Source organism: Mobula birostris, chromosome 7 (genome assembly GCF_030028105.1).
Source record: "Mobula birostris isolate sMobBir1 chromosome 7, sMobBir1.hap1, whole genome shotgun sequence".
NCBI lineage: Eukaryota > Metazoa > Chordata > Chondrichthyes > Myliobatiformes > Myliobatidae > Mobula > Mobula birostris.
In genome coordinates this window covers 150257481-150275774 of record NC_092376.1, presented here as the reverse complement: position 1 = coordinate 150275774, position 18294 = coordinate 150257481, and the positions used below count along the sequence as shown (strand labels likewise).

The 18294-nt window shown below is 46.1% G+C and overlaps 1 pseudogene; it reads right to left on the bottom strand.

Moving 5' to 3' along the window:
• LOC140200856 (cyclin-dependent kinase-like 3) overlaps positions 1-2771 on the bottom strand; it is a 70956-nt pseudogene extending 68185 nt beyond the window's left edge.
• Between the last annotated feature and the right edge of the window lie 15523 nt (positions 2772-18294).

The following is an 18294-nucleotide window of genomic DNA, read 5'->3' as shown; positions in this document are numbered from 1 at the left end:
ATAGTCTAAGTCTCTTCAGCCCCCTCACAAAGTAGAGGCATTGATGAGTTTCAAATCATAAACATGAGAAATTCTGCAGGTGCTGGAAATCCAAAGCGACCGCACAAAATGCTGGAGGAGCTCAGCAGGTCAGGCAGCGTCCATATATGCAGACTGACCTGCTGAGTTCCTCCAGCGTTTTGTGTGTGTTGCTTTGGTGAGCTTTCCTGATAGTCTAGAACGTGTTCTGACAGTATGAGAGATGGTGTGCCAATGCCAAGACGTGCACAACCAGGAGTTCGAAACTGCTCACAGTTTCCACTGCTGTGCTGCCCATGTGAAGAGGTTTGTGAGAGGTGCGAGTTCTCTTGAAGTCAATAACCATCTCCTTTGTCTTGATGTCATTGATGGAGAGATTATTTGCCTGACACCAGGTCTAGAACCCTTCCAGCTCCTCTCTGTAAACCGTTTTGTCATTGTTGGTGATGAGCCCACCACTGCCATGTCATTGGTGGACTTGACAGTGTGATCACGCAGATGTCTGGTCATACAGTCACGTGTGACCAGAGTGTACAGTGTTGTGTGTGTGGTTAACTAAAAGCTGTTTCTAGTTTTAATGATATTTTCATAATTTTATTTGTCAAAATACGTTGAGTTATTTTTAGGATTTTTAATTGACTAAAGCTCTAAACAGCTCATGGATATATCGTGTATAATAAGTTCAAGAGCCCTGTCCATTTAATCATGGCTTAATAAAAAGTTCACAATCACGCAAAATAAGTAGGATGCAAGAGGGTTTCCAAGCAGGAGTTTTATAGAACAAGTGATGAATGTGAGGCCTCTGAGCTGCCTCTAATAATTTGGAGTATCCATTTTCCTTATAGCTTAAAAAGACACTGCACAGAGTATGCACCTCCTTCACACAAAACACTGTTATCATGGTCCATTATTCCATTTTTCTGTCATGATTTTCTCTTGGCTCAGTCTCCATCTTATTTGTCAAATCAAAATGGAAAATGCACAATCAATTTACAATAAAATGTTAACTGCCTTCAAATGCATTAACTTACGTTGTTCTTGTGAAGATACTCGGTGGCTCGTAAAACCTGGATGAGGCACCTTCTGAGCCTTTTATTTTCCAAACCATTTGGAAACCGTTCCAAATCATCCAAAACAGTGTGGTCAACAAATTCAAACACCAAGAATAAACGCTTCTTTTGCTTGAACACCTCAATAAGGTTTACTAGATTTTCATGTCTAAATTGCTGTGAAATATTGCAAACAGAAAGAAAATAATAGTTATTCAAAAATCAAATTTGTAATCATGTGAGTAACAGAAAGAAAAACACCTGTTGAGACATTTTGTACTCAAGGGAATGAAATGCAGGTAAACCTGTCTTCATGTTAGTTAGTCTTCAAGCCATGCTGACCTACAGAAGGCAGAAAAGCTAAATATTTGCAAAAAAACTGACACCACCCAAGAACAATGGCTCCCTATATAGGACCTACACTGCAAGACAGCCTAAAGTACATTCTATTGATAACATTTCCCCTGTGATCAAAGTCCATTGACCTCAATTGACACAACCTATGAAAAATAATCAAAATGGAATGCTGTGGACATGGAGCGTGTGCTTCCATTAGTGGGAGAGTCTAAGACCAGAGGGCACAGCTTCAGAATAGAAGGATGACACTTTAGAACAGAGATGAGGAGGAATTTTTTTAGCCAGAGGGTGGTGAAGATGTAGAATTCATTGTTGTAGTTGCTGTGGAGGCCAGGTCATTGAGTATATTTAAAGCAGAGCACGGTTGCTGCTACTGTGCGTCAGTGGTAGAGTGAATGGTTGTGGAAGTGGTGTCTACTGAGTGGGCCCTATTTCCCTTATGGTGTTGGGCCTCTAGAGGGTTGTTGAAGCTGCACATGTCCAAGTAAGCAGAGAATACTTCATTATGCTCCGGACTAGTGCCTTGTAGATAGTAGGCATACTTTTGGGGGATTAGGGGGTGAGTTACTTGCCACAGGATTCTTAGCCTCGGGCCTGCTCTTGTCACCACATTGTGTATATGGCTACTCCCGTACGGTCTCTGCTCATCAATAATCCCCAGAATATTGACAGCGCAGGATTCTCTAATGGTGATGCCACTGAATGTCAGTATGATACACATCCATTGAAAGTCAATATGGCAGCCAAACTGCCTAACAATTTGCCATTGTTAGTCAAACTGATTAACATGCTGCCAAAACCCAATGGTCCAAACCAGTAGTACTTGTCACCAACTGCTTAATTCAGTCCTTGTGTTGAGAAGCTTGGCAAAGTCAAATCCCATTTATGAGGCTCAGTCGGAGACCAGTGTACAAAAACCATATGTTAGGATTCTAAGACATCTAAAACTATCATCCACAATTCCTAGCCCAGAGGAACTATGGGGCATGTAAGCTTTCATTATTAACATTAAGTAATATTGATCTTAAGATGAATGTAGGCTCTTCTATTTTATATGACTCAGTACCAAATCTTATGGTGTATTTACCTAGTGTCAAGGAAATACTCATTCAAAATTAATTAATTGTTCATGACACTTGAAATTAAGTCTTTCAAATTAGTAATAATTCATGCTCCTACCTTCAGAAATCGTACTTCCCTCACAGCAATTTTCTTGACCAATCTGTCATCTTCTCGATCTTGAAATCTTTTGATGGCGACTATTTGTCCTGTCTCTTTGTGTCGGCATTTCATCACTGATCCATAAGTACCCTCTCCCACAAGACCTAGATTCTCGTACATCTCCATTTGTAGGCTGGATGGTTTCACCCTGTATCAGAATGTGGCGCATATTGCTATTAGGAATTATAGACTATACTCAGCTAAAGGGAATTTTGATCTAATATCATCATGTTATGGGTTTGATGAAATCAAACAATAAAGAGAGAAGAGCTATTCCAAAATTGTACAGTGTCACTACGCAATGTTAAAAGTTTCAAGAGAGCTTCCCATATAATGCCTGTCACGTTCTAAATTGCTGACTACAACTCCATTGGGTCAGGCAGCATCTGTGGAGGGGAGTGACACAGTCAGCGTTCCGGGTCACATGGCATAGAGAGCCAATAATAGGGATTGCTGGGGAGAGGATTCATGGCGAAGAGGATGGTCATTGGGGAGATGAATGCGTAGAATGGAGAGGGTTTCACTGAGATCTGTTGATTTGCAGGGTAGCAGTACGTCCTATGAATAACCAGTAAATAATTAATGTAAAAGGGTCTATGTCACCAGAGACAGGTTCCTAGATGATGGTGGGATGCAATCTAATGAGGGAGGTATTCTTTCTACTGAGACGCTATGGAGACAGCAGGGCTATTTTAGCCTGGCTGCCTGGGTGTGGCCAATGACAAGCAATGGGTGGGGATCTCATTGAAACCTACTGAATGTCAGAAGGACAAGATAGGGTGGATGTGGAGAGGATGCTTCCTGTGGCGGGAGTATCCAGAGCTAAAGGGCACAGCCACAAAATTGCAGGGTGACCTTTTAGAACAGAGGTAAGGGGGAGTTGTTTTAGCCGGAGGGTAGTGCATCTGTGGAATGCTCTGCCACAGACTGTGGTGGAGGCCAGGTATTATTAAGACGGAAGTTGATCGTTTCCTGATCGGTCAGGGATTTAAGGGATATGGCGAGAAGGCAGGTGTGTGGGACTGAGTGGGATCCAGGATCAGCCTTGATGGAATGGTGGAGCAGACTCGTTGGGCTGAATGGCTTAATTCTGCTGCTCTGTCTTATGGTCATTCTGCAGAATAAAGTGACTCCCTCTTTTCCCAGACATGTACAAAAGGAACGTTGTGTAAAAATGACATCAGTCTAGGAGTGTCTGACATGGAAATCATGCCAACAATGCCAACATAATCTGTGACCTGTGGCACCCAATGAAACTTCAGAGTGTCTGGAAACACAAGTCGATGCAGTGCGTAGTGAGACTGTGAGGAAGAACAGGCAGGTGATAAGGCAAAATTGCAGTTAGTGGGATGAGCTAAAGTGTAATATAGGAGCAGAAATGAAAAGGCTGATGAAAACAGGACTGAAGGTGTTATATTTGAATACACACAGTACACAGAAAAAAGTAGATGATCTTGTAGTGCAGGTAGAGATCGGCAGGTATGACATTGTGGACATCACTGAGTCATATCTGAAAGAAGATCAGAGTTGGGGGCTTAATACCCAAGGACACATATTGTATTGAAAGGACAGGCAGGTAAGCAGAGGGGGTGGGTTGGCTCTGCTGGTAAAAAAAATGAAATCAAGTCATTGGTGACATGGGATCAGAAGATGCAGAATCCCTGTGGGTAGAGTTAAGGAACTGCATGGATAAAAAGCCTCTGAATAGTAACCAGGATATGGGGTATAAATTACAATGGGAGATAGAAAAAGGCACGTAAAAAGGGTAATCCTATAATAGTCATGGGAGATTTCAATATGCAAGTAGATTGTGAAAATCAGATTTGTCCTGGATCCCAGGAGAGGTAATTTGTAGAACGCCTATGAAATGGATTTGAGCAGCTTATGGTCGAGCCCATTAGGGAAAAGGTAATTCTGGAATGGGTACTGTGTAATTAACCAGATTTGATTAGGGAGCTTAAGGTAAAGGAACCCTTAAGAAGCGGTGATCATAATATGGTAAAATTCACCCTGCAGTTTGAGAAGAAGAAGATAAAGTGAGATATATCAGTATTACAGTGGAGTAAAGGGAACTACAGAGGCATGAGAGAGGAGCTGGCCAAAGTTGACTGGAAGGGGACACTATTAGCAATAACATCAGAACAGCAACGGCTGAAGTTTCTGGGAGAAATTTGAAAGATTCAGTATAGATACATCCCAAAGACAAGAAGTATTCTAAAGGGAGGATGACACAGCCATGGCTGACAAGGAAAGTCAAAGACAGCACAGAAAGGAAAAGAGAGGGTCATATAATATAGCAAGAATTATTGGAAATTAGAGGATTGGGAAGCTTTTATAAACAAATAGAACATGACTAAAAATTCGTTAGGAGTGAAAAGATGAAATATGAAGATAAAATAGCCAATAATATAAAAGAAGGTACAAAAAGGTTCTCGGATATATAAAGAGTAAAAGAGAGGTGAGAGTGGATGTCAGACCACTGGAAAATGACAATGGTAAGGTAGTACTGGGGGTGGGGGCACGGTCAAAGAAATAGCAGACAAACTTAATAAGCATTTTCCATCAGTCTTCACTATGGACGACACTAGCAATATGCTAGAAATAGGAAAATTTCAGAAGGTAGAAGTGACTGTAGTTGCTGTTACTAAGGAGAAGGTGCTTGGGAAGCTGAAAAGTCTGAAGGTAGATAAGCCATGTGGACCAGATGGACTACACTGCAGGATTCTGAAAGAGGTGCCTGAAGAGATCATGGAGGCATTAGCGGTGATCTTTTCAAGAAACAATAGATACTGGAATGGTTCTGAAGGACTGAAAAATTGCAAATGTCACTCTACTCTTTAAGTAGTGAGAAGAGAAGAAGAAAAAGAATTGTTGGACAGTTAGCCTGACTTCAGTGGTTGGGAAGATATTGGAGTCTATTACTAAGGATGAGGTTTTAGGGTACTTGGAGACACATGATAAAATAGGCCAAAGTCAGTATGGTTTCCTTAAGGGGAAATCTTTCCTGACAAATCTGTTAGAATTCATTGAAAAAATAACAAGCAGATAGGCAAAGGAGAATCAGTGAACGTTGTTTACTTGGAATAAAGATGGCCTATTCTGGTTGGCTGCTAGTAACCAGAGGTGTTCCGCAAGGATCAGTGTTGGGAATACTTCTTCATGTTATATGTCAACGATTTGGATGAAGGACTTGATGGCTTTGGGGCCACGTTTGTGGACAATACAAAGATAGGTGGAGGGGCAGGTAGTGCTGAGGAAGCAGGGAATCTGCAGAAGGATTTAGACAGAGTAGGAGAATGGGCAAAGAAGTAGTAGATGGAATGTAGTGTAGGGAAGTGAATGGTCATGCAATTGGCTAGAAGTAATAAAGACATAGACTATTCTCTAAACAGGGAGAAAATTCAGAAATCAGAAGTGCAAAGGGACTTGGGAGTTTTTGTGCAGGATTCCCTAAACGTTAACTTGCAGGTTGAGTTGGTGATAAGGAAGGCAAATTTAAGGTTAGCATTCATCTTGTAACCGCTAGAATACAATAGCAAGGATGTAATGATGAGGCTTTGGTCAGGCCACACTTGAAAAGATGTCAGACCACTAGAAAATGACAATGGTAAGGCTGGCATTGGAGAGGGTCCAGAGGAGATTCACAAGAATGATTCTGGGAATGAAAGGGTTGATGTTTGAGAAGAGTTTGAAACCTCTAAGCTTGTACTCACTGAAGTTTTTAAAAATGAGGAGAAATCTCATTGAAACCTATTGAATGTTGGAATGCCGAGATAAAGTGGATGTGCAGAGGATGTTTCCTACAGTGGGGAAGTCTAGGACCAGAGGTCACAGCTTCAGAATTGAGTCAGGTCCACTTAAGACAGAGGTGAGGGGGAAATTTCTTTAGCCAGAGGGTGGTGGATCTGAGGCATTCATTGCCGCAGATGGCTGGGGAGGTCAAGTCACTGTGTATACTTAAAGTGGAGGTTGATAGGTTCTTGATTAGTCAAGGCATTAAAAGTTACAGGGAGAAAGCAGGAGAATAGGGTTGAGAGAGATAATAAATCAGCCTTGATGGAATGGTGGAGCAGACTCGATGGGCAAATGCCTAATTCTGCTCCTGTGTCTTATGGTCTTATGGTAACAATCATTGTCTGAAAATAATTACTTTCATTTGCATTATCCTGAGAGAACGCAGTGCTATCCAACTGAATTTCTCTCCCATTCTAACATCCAGTTCCAGTTCAGCGTACTTTCATTTCAGGAAGTAAAGCTGGATGCCTTTCTCTGCAGTACAAATACAGCTGTGAATTTTCCTGTAGCCTCTAATAATTTATGAAATTACCATTATATTCCAATATTTCTGAATTGCAATATTAGCCTATTTCCATAATAATGATTAATTAAACCTGATTGCAATTATGTAAAACTTTGGTTACAACTATAACAAATACCGCAGCTGGAGAACTGTGTGCCACACTGTATGAAGGAAGTGATTGCAATGGAGAGAGTACAGAGGAGATTCAGAAGGATGTTGTGTGGTATGCATCGTCTGGGTTATGAAGAAAAGTTGAACTTGTTTGGAAACAGAAAAGCTGAGAGTATAAGACTATAAGAAATAGGAGCAGAAAGCCAGTCGGTGGTGGAGTGACATCCGCATTGGACTTTGAGGCAACTAGTCCGGAGTTCAAATCCGGCTGGCTCTTTGCACGTTTTCCATCCGTGCTGGGTTGAGCATCGAGCTGGCAACTCAGCCTTGTAAAAAAACAGACAAAAGTGCTAAAGAAATGGCAAAGTTGCACACCACAAGGCGTGGAAAGGAACAACAGTAACATAGGAGCAGAATTAGGCCATTCAGCCCTTTAAGTCAGCTCCACCACTCAATCATGGCCAATTTATTATCCCTCTCAATCCATTCTCCTGCCTTCTCCCCATAACCTTTAACTAATCAAGAACCTATCAACCTCTGCTTTAAATACACCCAATGACTTGGCCTCCACAGCTGTCTGTGCAATGAAGTCCACAAATTCACCACCCTCTGGCTAAAGAAATTACCCCTCATCTCTGTTTTAAATGGACCTCCTCATATTCTGTTCTCTGGTTCTAAGCTCCCCCAATATAGGAAACATCCTCTCCACATCTATTTCATCTAGGCATTTCAATATCGAATAGGTTTCAGTAAACCCCCCTGCCCCCAATTCTTCTGAACTCCAGAGAGTACAGGGCCATCAAATGCTCCTCATACATTAACCCTTTCATTCCTGGAATCATTCTTGTTCATCTGGACCCCTCCAGTGTCAGTACATCTTTTCTTAGATATCAGGCCCCAAAACGGCTCACAATCCTCCAAAAGAGGTCTGACCAGTGCCTTATAAAGCCTCAGCATTACATCCTTGCTCTTATATTCCATCCCTCTCAAAATGAATACTAACATTGCATTTTTCTGCCTTACCACAACCTCAACCTGCAAGTTAATCTTTAAGGAATCCTGCACAAGGACTACCAAGTTCCTTTGCATCGCTGATTTCTGAATTTTCTCCTCATTTTAAAAATAGTCTATGCCATTCTTTCTATCAAAGTGCATGACCACACACTTGCCAACACTATATTCCATCTGCCACTTCTTTGCCCATTCTTCTAATCTGTCTAAGTCCTTCTGCAGACTCCCTGCTTCCTCAACACTATCTGTCCCTCCTCCTATCTTCATATCGTCCACAAACTTGGCCACAAGGCCATAAATTTTGTCATCCAAATTATTTACAAAAAAAACATGAAAATAAGTGGTCCCAACACCTGCCCCTGAGGAACACCAGCAGCCAACCAGAAACTAACATGGAAGACACAGAGCATGGTGGGTGCGTGGAATGTACAGCCAATGACAGAGGCTGATACAATAGGGTCTTTTAAGAGGCTCTTAAATAGGTACATGGAGCTTTGAAAAATAAGGAGCTATGCGATAGGGAAATTCTAGGCAGCTTCTAGAGGAGGTTACATGGTCAGCACAGCGTTGTGGGCTGAAGGGCCTGTAATGTGCTGTAAATTTCCTACGTTCTATGTTCTAAACCTGACTAGCCATGCAAATGCTATGACTGTATAAGCAGGGGAGTAGTTGGTGATCCAATGCCAACCTACCTCCTGGCTTCACAGAATTATTTTACAGAGGGAGCTTCATTGCGCGTTTGCAAAATTAGGAGGAACATGCAACATGCCTGTTTGTATGTTCTCCCTGTGACTGTGTGGGTTTCCTCCAGGTACTCCAATTTCCTCCCACACTCCAAAGATTTACTTATTTATTGATACCAAACAGGTTGATAGAACATGGGTGTAACTGGTGAACAGCAAGAAACCTAATGGCCTAATGGACAGAGAGCAGAGGTTTAAGCTGAGGAGAGGAAATTTAGAAGGCTTTTGAGGAATGCCAGGTGTTTCATACAAAAGGTGGTACTATACGGATGAGAAAAGTTAAGGAATTTGGGCCAAGTGGAGGCAGATGGGACTATCTCAGAAGAACATCTTGGTGAGTATGGACTATGGACATTAGACAGAAGGTTCTGTGTCTGGGACATCGAACTTGCATGGTGAAGACCACCATAAAGGTATAGCAGTTGGATATCCTGTGTTTTAGAAACCTTGCTCGAGGTTTAAATACTGACTAGCACAAAAGTGACCCAGCTTGACCACTGGATCAGCTTTACTGTACTGGAAACGTTTGATTTGACCTGGAGTCCCCAGTAATCTACAGGTCCTGAATCTTCGGAGGAATCAAACCAGTGTGTGCCGCATTAACATGCTGAATGTCACTCCTGTACTCCCGCCAGACTGGAGGCGCAGCGGTAATTTATGTGGAAGGGTAAAGTTCAGGCAAGTGCAGAATTTCTGGGTGCATTCGATGGAAAAACAGATCCTACATGTAATAAGACCAAGAGCCTCAAACGTCAAAACTGGTTTTGTTTTTTTTTGTGAATTTTTTACATAGCCTACCCTTACAAGAGTGAGTCCGATTACTGAAAACCCAAAATGAGTGTTGCGCCGTGCTCAGTTGCATCCATGTGTCCAAATGCTTCTTTCTAATGGTCTTCGGAAAATCCGGCTGACAGCCGAAACCTAGGTGCAATATTTGTCCTCCTTTCAAAGTGAGAGGTCAATCCAACATCTCAAGAGACAGAAGTTGGTTGTACAGCGATCATGCTGTTGTGAATGGTTAAACCTCATTTTTCTGCGCTAACAGTGTAATAATTTCGCGTTCGCCCGCACCCATAGCAACACATACAAAACAATGGAATGTGGAATCCGTAGAACCTGGCACAGAACGCCAAATTGTAAAGGAAGCGACGCAAGATAGGCAACGATGCATTTAAAATTACAGTATCTTTCCTATGGCTCGGCTTTTAAGACTGCAGCGGCGGAAAAGACTCGTATTTGCGCATGCGATTTTTCGAATAGATTCTGCGGAACTGCACTTCAAGAGTTAATGAAATGTTTATGGACTTGCAGGTACACAATTAAAGAGAAAAATACACTCGGTCCATCAATGTTGCTCCTCATTTATGCCACTCCGAGCATTTTGCCAACTGTGGAGTAGAATATATTTAATAAGAGGAGAATAAACTTTAAATTAAAATAATCTCCAACTGCATGGCATGCATGGGAATAGTCATAGTCATACTTTATTGATCCCGGGGGAAATTGGTTTTCGTTACAGTTGCACCATAAATAATTAAATAGTAATAAAACCATAAATAGTTAAATGGTAATATGTAAATTATGCCATTAAATTATGAAATAAATCCAGCAGCAGCCTATTGGCTCAGGGTGTCTGACCCTCCAAGGGAGGAGTTGTAAAGTTTGATGGCCACAGGTAGGAATGACTTCCTATGATGCTCTGTGCTGCACCTTGGTAGAATGAGTCTCTGGCTGAATGTACTCCTGTGCCCAACCAGTACATTATGTGGTGGATGGGAGACATTGTCCAAGATGGCATGCAACTTGGACAGCATCCTCTTTTCAGACACCACCGTCAGAGAGTCCAGTTCCATCCCCACAACATCAATGGCCTTACAAATGAATTTGTTGATTCTGTTCCTGTCTGCTACCCTCAGCCTGCTGCCCCAGCACACAACAGCAAACATGATCGCACTGGCCACCACAGACTCGTAGAACATCCTCAGCATCATCCAGCAGCTGTTAAAGGACCTCAGTCTCCTCAGGAAATAGAGATGACTCCGACCCTTCTTGTATTCAGCCTCAGTGTTCTTTGACCAGTCCAGTTTATTGTCAATTCGTATCCCCAGGTATTTGTAATCCGCCACCCTGTCTGCACTGACCCCCGGATGGAAACAGGGGTCACCGGTACCTTAGCTCTCCTCTGGTCTACCACCAGCTCCTTAGTCTTTTTCACATTAAGCTGCAGATAATTCTGCTCACACCATGTGACAAAGTTTCCTACCGTAGCCCTGTACTCAGCCTCATCTCCCTTGCTGATGCATCCAACTATGGCAGAGTCATCAGAAAACTTCTGAAGATGACAAGACTCTGTGCAGTAGTTGAAGTCCGAGGTGTAAATGGTGAAGAGAAAGGGAGGCAAGACAGTCCCCTGTGGAGCCCCAGTGCTGCTGATCACTCTGTTGGACACACAGTGTTGCAAGCACACGTACTGTGGTCTGTCAGTCAGATGTCATTATTTTCTCTGAATCATTTCTGTCTTGGGTTGAAGTGAATGCGAATTAGTGGATAGTGAGAATCCAATCTCGCCCACTCATTCATACAGCTGGAGATGGTCAACACTAGGGCTGCCAACTTTCTCACTCCCAAATAAGGGGCAAAAGTAGCAGTCGAAGATGGGACAGTTGTGTTGACCCCTGGAAAGACTACCATGACCATGAAGCCTTGCGCGGGCACCTGTGTGCGCATACATGACGTGCACATGCGTGTACATGCCGATTATTTTTCCCTACAAATCGGTTTTGGCTAAATCTTCCCGATTCTGTTAAGTGAAACTACACTGTACATACATTATTTCTACTTTATATAGGCTGTGTATTTATCATATCATTCCTTCTTCTACTATATTTTAGTGTTATTTTAGATTTTATTTGGTATGATTTGGTAGGTTATTTTAAGATCAACAGTGTGTGACAGGGAATGAGGAAAGGTGCAGCTGACTCATATCGTTTCATATCGCCAAATCATATCGTTTCCTAGCGGCTGGGTAGCGCATGCCTTGCGGCCTGGTACTGGTCCGTGGCCCGGTGGTTGGGGACCACTGCGGTAACCCTTTCATTCCTGGAATCATTCTCGTGAATCTTCTCTGAACTCTCTCCAATGTCAGTACCTGTATATCCTTTCTAAAAATAAGGACCCCAAAACTGCACACTGTGTAAAACTCTGCACGTTGCTAAGAATTTCCATGTTGGCAAAGTCAGCCGTCGCACTAGGCAAATTTTCTAAGTCCAATCTACGAGCACGTGTAGAGACCATTGAGCCAGTTGTGGAAATGTGGAGCTCGACCACATGCTTTGTGACTGTGGTGGTGAATGTGGGTTTGTGAGGAATTGGCCCAGCAGATGAATGAATTCACATGTTGGTGGAGCATGGCTTGGGTACAGTCCCCTGCACCCCCAGGGGAACTTACTGTAAGTACAGTGTAACGACCCAAAGTCCTTTGCGTCCACAAGCAGGCATTTCTTTAGATATACTAACAGTCTTTGGCACACAAGCAATCTGTGCCGAGTAGAATTCTAGCAACTGTAGGCAGGACGAAGTCCCATGTGCAGTGTTATCCACTGAGGCAGAGCGCCAGGCGTCGTGTCCCAAACGTCCAGATCCTGCTGCCATTGGAGTCCTCCAGTGGGGGTCCGTCACTCTCTAAACTTATAATCTGCCTGAAGTTCTTTGGTCTGATTGTTTCTTGGTGAAATTTGGCAATGGATTTCCCTGGTTGGACCTTCATGTCCAGTCATCGTGACCCCACGTCAGTAACAGGAGCCGACCCTGCTCCGGCTCCAGGCTCAGGTCAGCATTGCTGGGAGTGACCGTACTGGCACTGGAGAGGGCCCAGTCCATGTGGTCAATTCTGGCTAATGGCAGCTGGGGCTCCACCCTGACACCGAGTCATTTTATGTGATTAGCAAAAGCTGCAGCCCATTAATGACTTCATTCGTGAGGGCTGTGCAAAATTCATCAGGCATTTATTGCCTAAAGAGGTGTTTAAAAATAAAACGAGGATGGTGGTTGCCCAGGGGAGGTAAAATGTGGTCCATATTTTCTTAAGGCTTAGCTTCATCCAGTCTGATCAAGGAGAGTAACTGTTTGGTGTGCTCAAACTCAGACAGTCCAAAACTCTGACAGTGAATTTTCAAAGGGAAATACTGTACTTAACAGGTGCAGGTGGATCTTCTAGTCGACTCACCCCTCAGACTGCAGTGTAACGACTTAGCGATGCTATGACAGAGTAAAATTTGGTACCGGTATTGCCCATGGTGATTTATCACAGCAGGAATGGAGTTTCCACTTGTGAAAACCACATGGTAGCATGCTGCCCCCTAATCCCTGGCAGCTTCAGAGCGACTGTGTTGGTCGACAGGTCATTGAGTAACTCAGGAATTGTCCAAGAGTGTCAGGGTCACCAATGTAGGGTTTTGTGAAAGTTGTTTTATGTGCTAAACAAAAACTGTAGCCCTTTATTTCCATTACGAAGAAAGCCTTATACTGATACCACTCCATCAGGACTGAGGAGAAAATTATTCACACAACAGACACTCAGACAGGTGCATGAATAAAATGGTTTCGAGGTATACGGGACAAATGCAGGCAGATGGGACTGGCTCAGAATGGGATCTCACCAACACCACTTCCCCATTCCCCCTGCTCTCTCCCGTCCATTACCCTGCTCCCTCCAGGTTATCCAAACAAGCTGACGCAATTTGCTCAAAGGTAACGTTGTCATCAACATCCAAGTGAAGTCTCCTGATTGGCCTGGGGAGATGGACATCATCAACTGATCCTTCCAGACTGGTCTCTTGAACGGCTCCAGGACAATGACAACACTGACAACCAAGCCCTTGGCTGTGATTTGTTCCACCAATGCCCCTATTGGCTACTGGCCTTTCTCCATGGTGATCGACTCCTTGTCTGCTCACACCTATTGGCTACTGCCTTTCTCCATGGTGATCGACTCCTCTTCCACTCTCACCAATCGGTGTTTCTCCAGCAACAACATCGTCTATCGATTGACAACCGAACATCAACTCTGATTGGCTGAGATAGAGCTGAAATTAGTCATCAAGCCAATCAGCTGACCAAACAGCTCAGATCTACCCGAGCTGATTTTTTTGTTCCACGATCATTGGCTAATCAATCCAAGAACACCTCACAGTAGCTCCACCAGTGACACCATATTTTTGGCCCCCAGCCTCACCCTACCCTTCCACCTCACCTCTCCCTTCCCTCCCTCAGATTCACCCTGTCCCATGTCTTGGCTGTCCTCACTATGATTGCCAGGTTCCTCCAGTGAGGGAGCACCTCCCTCATCCTCCCCAACCCCTACACCTACCCCATCCTCCCTTTCATTCCTCCCCCACACGTCTCCCCTCCCTCTCTCCCCTCTACTTTTCCTTCCACCTCCATCCCCCACCTCTCCTAGACACATACACCTCCCTCCCCGTACTAACCACTTCCCCATCTACCTCCCCACCTTCCCCCCCAGGACCTTGTCAGGGAGCCCTCCCTTCATCCTCCTCCTGCCCATTCCTCCACACTCCCCTTCCCTCTACCCCTCCCTGAACCTCTCCCCCCTCCCTCCCCATCCCCTCCTCTAACCCGTTCCTCCCACCTCCTCCCCTTCACCTCCACTCCCTCCCAATTCCTGCCCCTCCCCATTTCCCACCCCTTCCCCTACTCTCCCTCACTCTCCCCTTCCCCTCCCTCACTCTCCCCTTCCCCTCCCATCCTCCTCCTTCCTCTCCCTCTCTCTCCATCCCTCCTGCATCTGCTCATCCCTCACCTCAATTCCTTCTGCTCAACATCTCACCTTCCTTCCCTCCCTACCCTCCATCCCCTCAACTGTACGTGTTTTTGTGTTCTGTGTGTGTGAGAGACCTACCCTCCCCATTTCCCCCTCCTCCCTCCATCTCTACCGCAATCCACACACACACCACTCCCCCCCAGACACAGTGTAATCCCCAGACACACCGCAATCCACACACACACCATTCCCCCCAGACACAGTGTAATCCCCCCAGACACTACACAATCCACTCACACACACCACTCCCCCCAGACACTCCGCAATCCACACACACACCACGCCCCCCAGACACAGTGTAATCTCCCCAGACACTCCGCAATCCACACACAAACAACTCCACCCAGACACTGTGTGATCCCCAAACGCTCCAAAATACACACACACACCACTCCCCCAGACACAGTGTAATCCCCCCAAGACACTCCGCAATACACACACACACCACTCCCCCCAGACACAGTGTAATCCCCCCAGACACTCCACAATCCACACACACACCATGCCCCCCAGACACAGTGTAATCCCCACACACTCCGCAATCCACACACACACCTCTCGCCCCAGACACAGTGCAATCCCCCCCAGAGACAGAGCAATACACACACACACACCACTCACCCCAGACACAGTGTAATCTGCCCAGACACTCCGCAATCCACACACACATCACTCCCCCCAGACACAGTGTAATCCCCCCAGACACTCCGCAATCCACACACACACCTCTCCCCACAGACACGGTGTAATCTCCCCACACACTCCGCAATTCACACACACACCACTACCCCCAGACACAGTGTAATCCCCCCAGACACTCCACAATGCACACACACACCACTCCCCCCAGACACAGTGTAATCCCCCCAGGCACTCCGAAATCCACACACACATCACTCCCCCAGACACAGTTTAATCCCCCCAGACAGAGCAATACACACACACCACTCCCCCAAGACAGAGTGTAATCCCCAGACACTCCACAATCCACACACACTCCACTCCCTCAGACACAGTTTAATCCCAAGACACTCCGCAATCCACACACACACCACTCCCCCAGACACAGTGTAATCTCCCCAGACACTCCACAATCCACAAAGACACCACTCCACCCAGACATAGTGTAATCCCCCCAGACACTCCGCAATCCACACACACGTACCACTCCTCCCAGACACAGTGTAATCCCACCAGACACTGCGCAATCCACACACACACACCACTCCCCCCAGACAATCCACAATCCACATACACACCACTGCCCCGAGACACAGTGTAATCCCCCCAGACACTCCGCAATACACACACACACCACTTCCCCCAGACAGAGTGTAATCACCCCAGACAGAGCAATACACACACACACCACTCCCCCCAGACACAGTGTAATCCCCCCAGACATTCCAAAATCCACACACACAACACTCCGCCAGATACAGTGTAAACTCCCCAGACACTCCGCAATCCAGACAAAGTGTAATCCCCACAGACAGAGCAATAAACACACACACCACTCCCCCCAGACACAGTGTAACCCCCCGGACACAGTGTAATCTCCCCAGACAGAGCAATACACACACACACCACTCCCCCAAGACAGAGTGTAATCCCCAGACACTCCACAATCCACACACACACCACTCGCCCAGACCCTCCGCAATCCACACACACACCACTTCCCCCAGACACAGTGTAATCCTCCCAGACACTCCGAAATCCACACACACACCACTCCCCCAGACACAGTGTAATCTCCCCAGACACTCCGCAATCCAGACACACACCACTCCCCCCAGAAACAGTGTAATCCCCAGACACTCCACAATCCACACACACACCACTCCCCCGAGACACAGTGTAATCCCCCCAGACACACCGCAATACACATACACACCACTCCCCCAGACACAGTGCAATCCCCCCAGCCACTCCGAAATCCACACACACATCACTCCCTCAGACACAGTGTAATCCCCCAGACACAGAGCAATACACACACACATCACTCCCCCGGACACAGTGTAATCCCCCTAGACACTCCGAAATCCACCCAGACACCACTCCACCCAGACACAGTGCAATCCCCCCAGACGCTCCGCAATCCACACACACGTACCACTCCTCCCAGACACAGTGTAATCCCACCAGACACTGCGCAATCCACACACACACACCACTCCCCCCAGACAATCCACAATCCACATACACACCACTCCCCCGAGACACAGTGTAATTCCCCCAGACCATCCACAATACACACACACACCACTCCCCCAGACAAAGTGTAATCCCCACAGACAGAGCAATACACACACACACCACTCCCACCAGACACAGTGTAATCCCCCAAGACACCCCGCAATACACACACACACCACTTCCCCCAGATAGAGTGTAATCACCCCAGACAGAGCAATACACACACACACCACTCCCCCCAGACATAGTGTAATCCCCCCAGACACTCCAAAATCCACACACACAACACTCCCCCAGATACAGTGTAATCTCCCCAGACACTCCGCAATCCACACACACACCACGCCCCCCAGACACAGTGTAATCTCCACAGAAACTCCGCAATCCACACACACACAACTCCACCCAGACACTGTGTAATCCCCAAACGCTCCAAAATACACAAACACACACCACCCCCCCGGACACAGTGTAATCCCCCCAGACACGCCGCAATACACACACACACCACTCCCCCCAGACACAGTGTAATCCTCCCAGAGACAGAGCAATACACACACACACCACTCACCCCAGACAGTATAATCCCCCCCACACACTCCGCAATCCACACACACACATCACTCCCCCCAGACACAGTGTAATCCCCCCAGACATTCCAAAATCCACACACACAACACTCCGCCAGATACAGTGTAAACTCCCCAGACACTCCGCAATCCAGACAAAGTGTAATCCCCACAGACAGAGCAATAAACACACACACCACTCCCCCCAGACACAGTGTAACCCCCCGGACACAGTGTAATCTCCCCAGACAGAGCAATACACACACACACCACTCCCCCAAGACAGAGTGTAATCCCCAGACACTCCACAATCCACACACACACCACTCGCCCAGACCCTCCGCAATCCACACACACACCACTTCCCCCAGATACAGTGTAATCCTCCCAGACACTCCGAAATCCACACACACACCACTCCCCCAGACACAGTGTAGTCTCCCCAGACACTCCGCAATCCAGACACACACCACTCCCCCCAGAAACAGTGTAATCCCCAGACACTCCACAATCCACACACACACCACTCCCCCGAGACACAGTGTAATCCCCCCAGACACACCGCAATACACATACACACCACTCCCCCAGACACAGTGCAATCCCCCCAGCCACTCCGAAATCCACACACACATCACTCCCTCAGACACAGTGTAATCCCCCAGACACAGAGCAATACACACACACATCACTCCCCCGGACACAGTGTAATCCCCCTAGACACTCCGAAATCCACCCAGACACCACTCCACCCAGACACAGTGCAATCCCCCCAGACGCTCCGCAATCCACACACACGTACCACTCCTCCCAGACACAGTGTAATCCCACCAGACACTGCGCAATCCACACACACACACCACTCCCCCCAGAC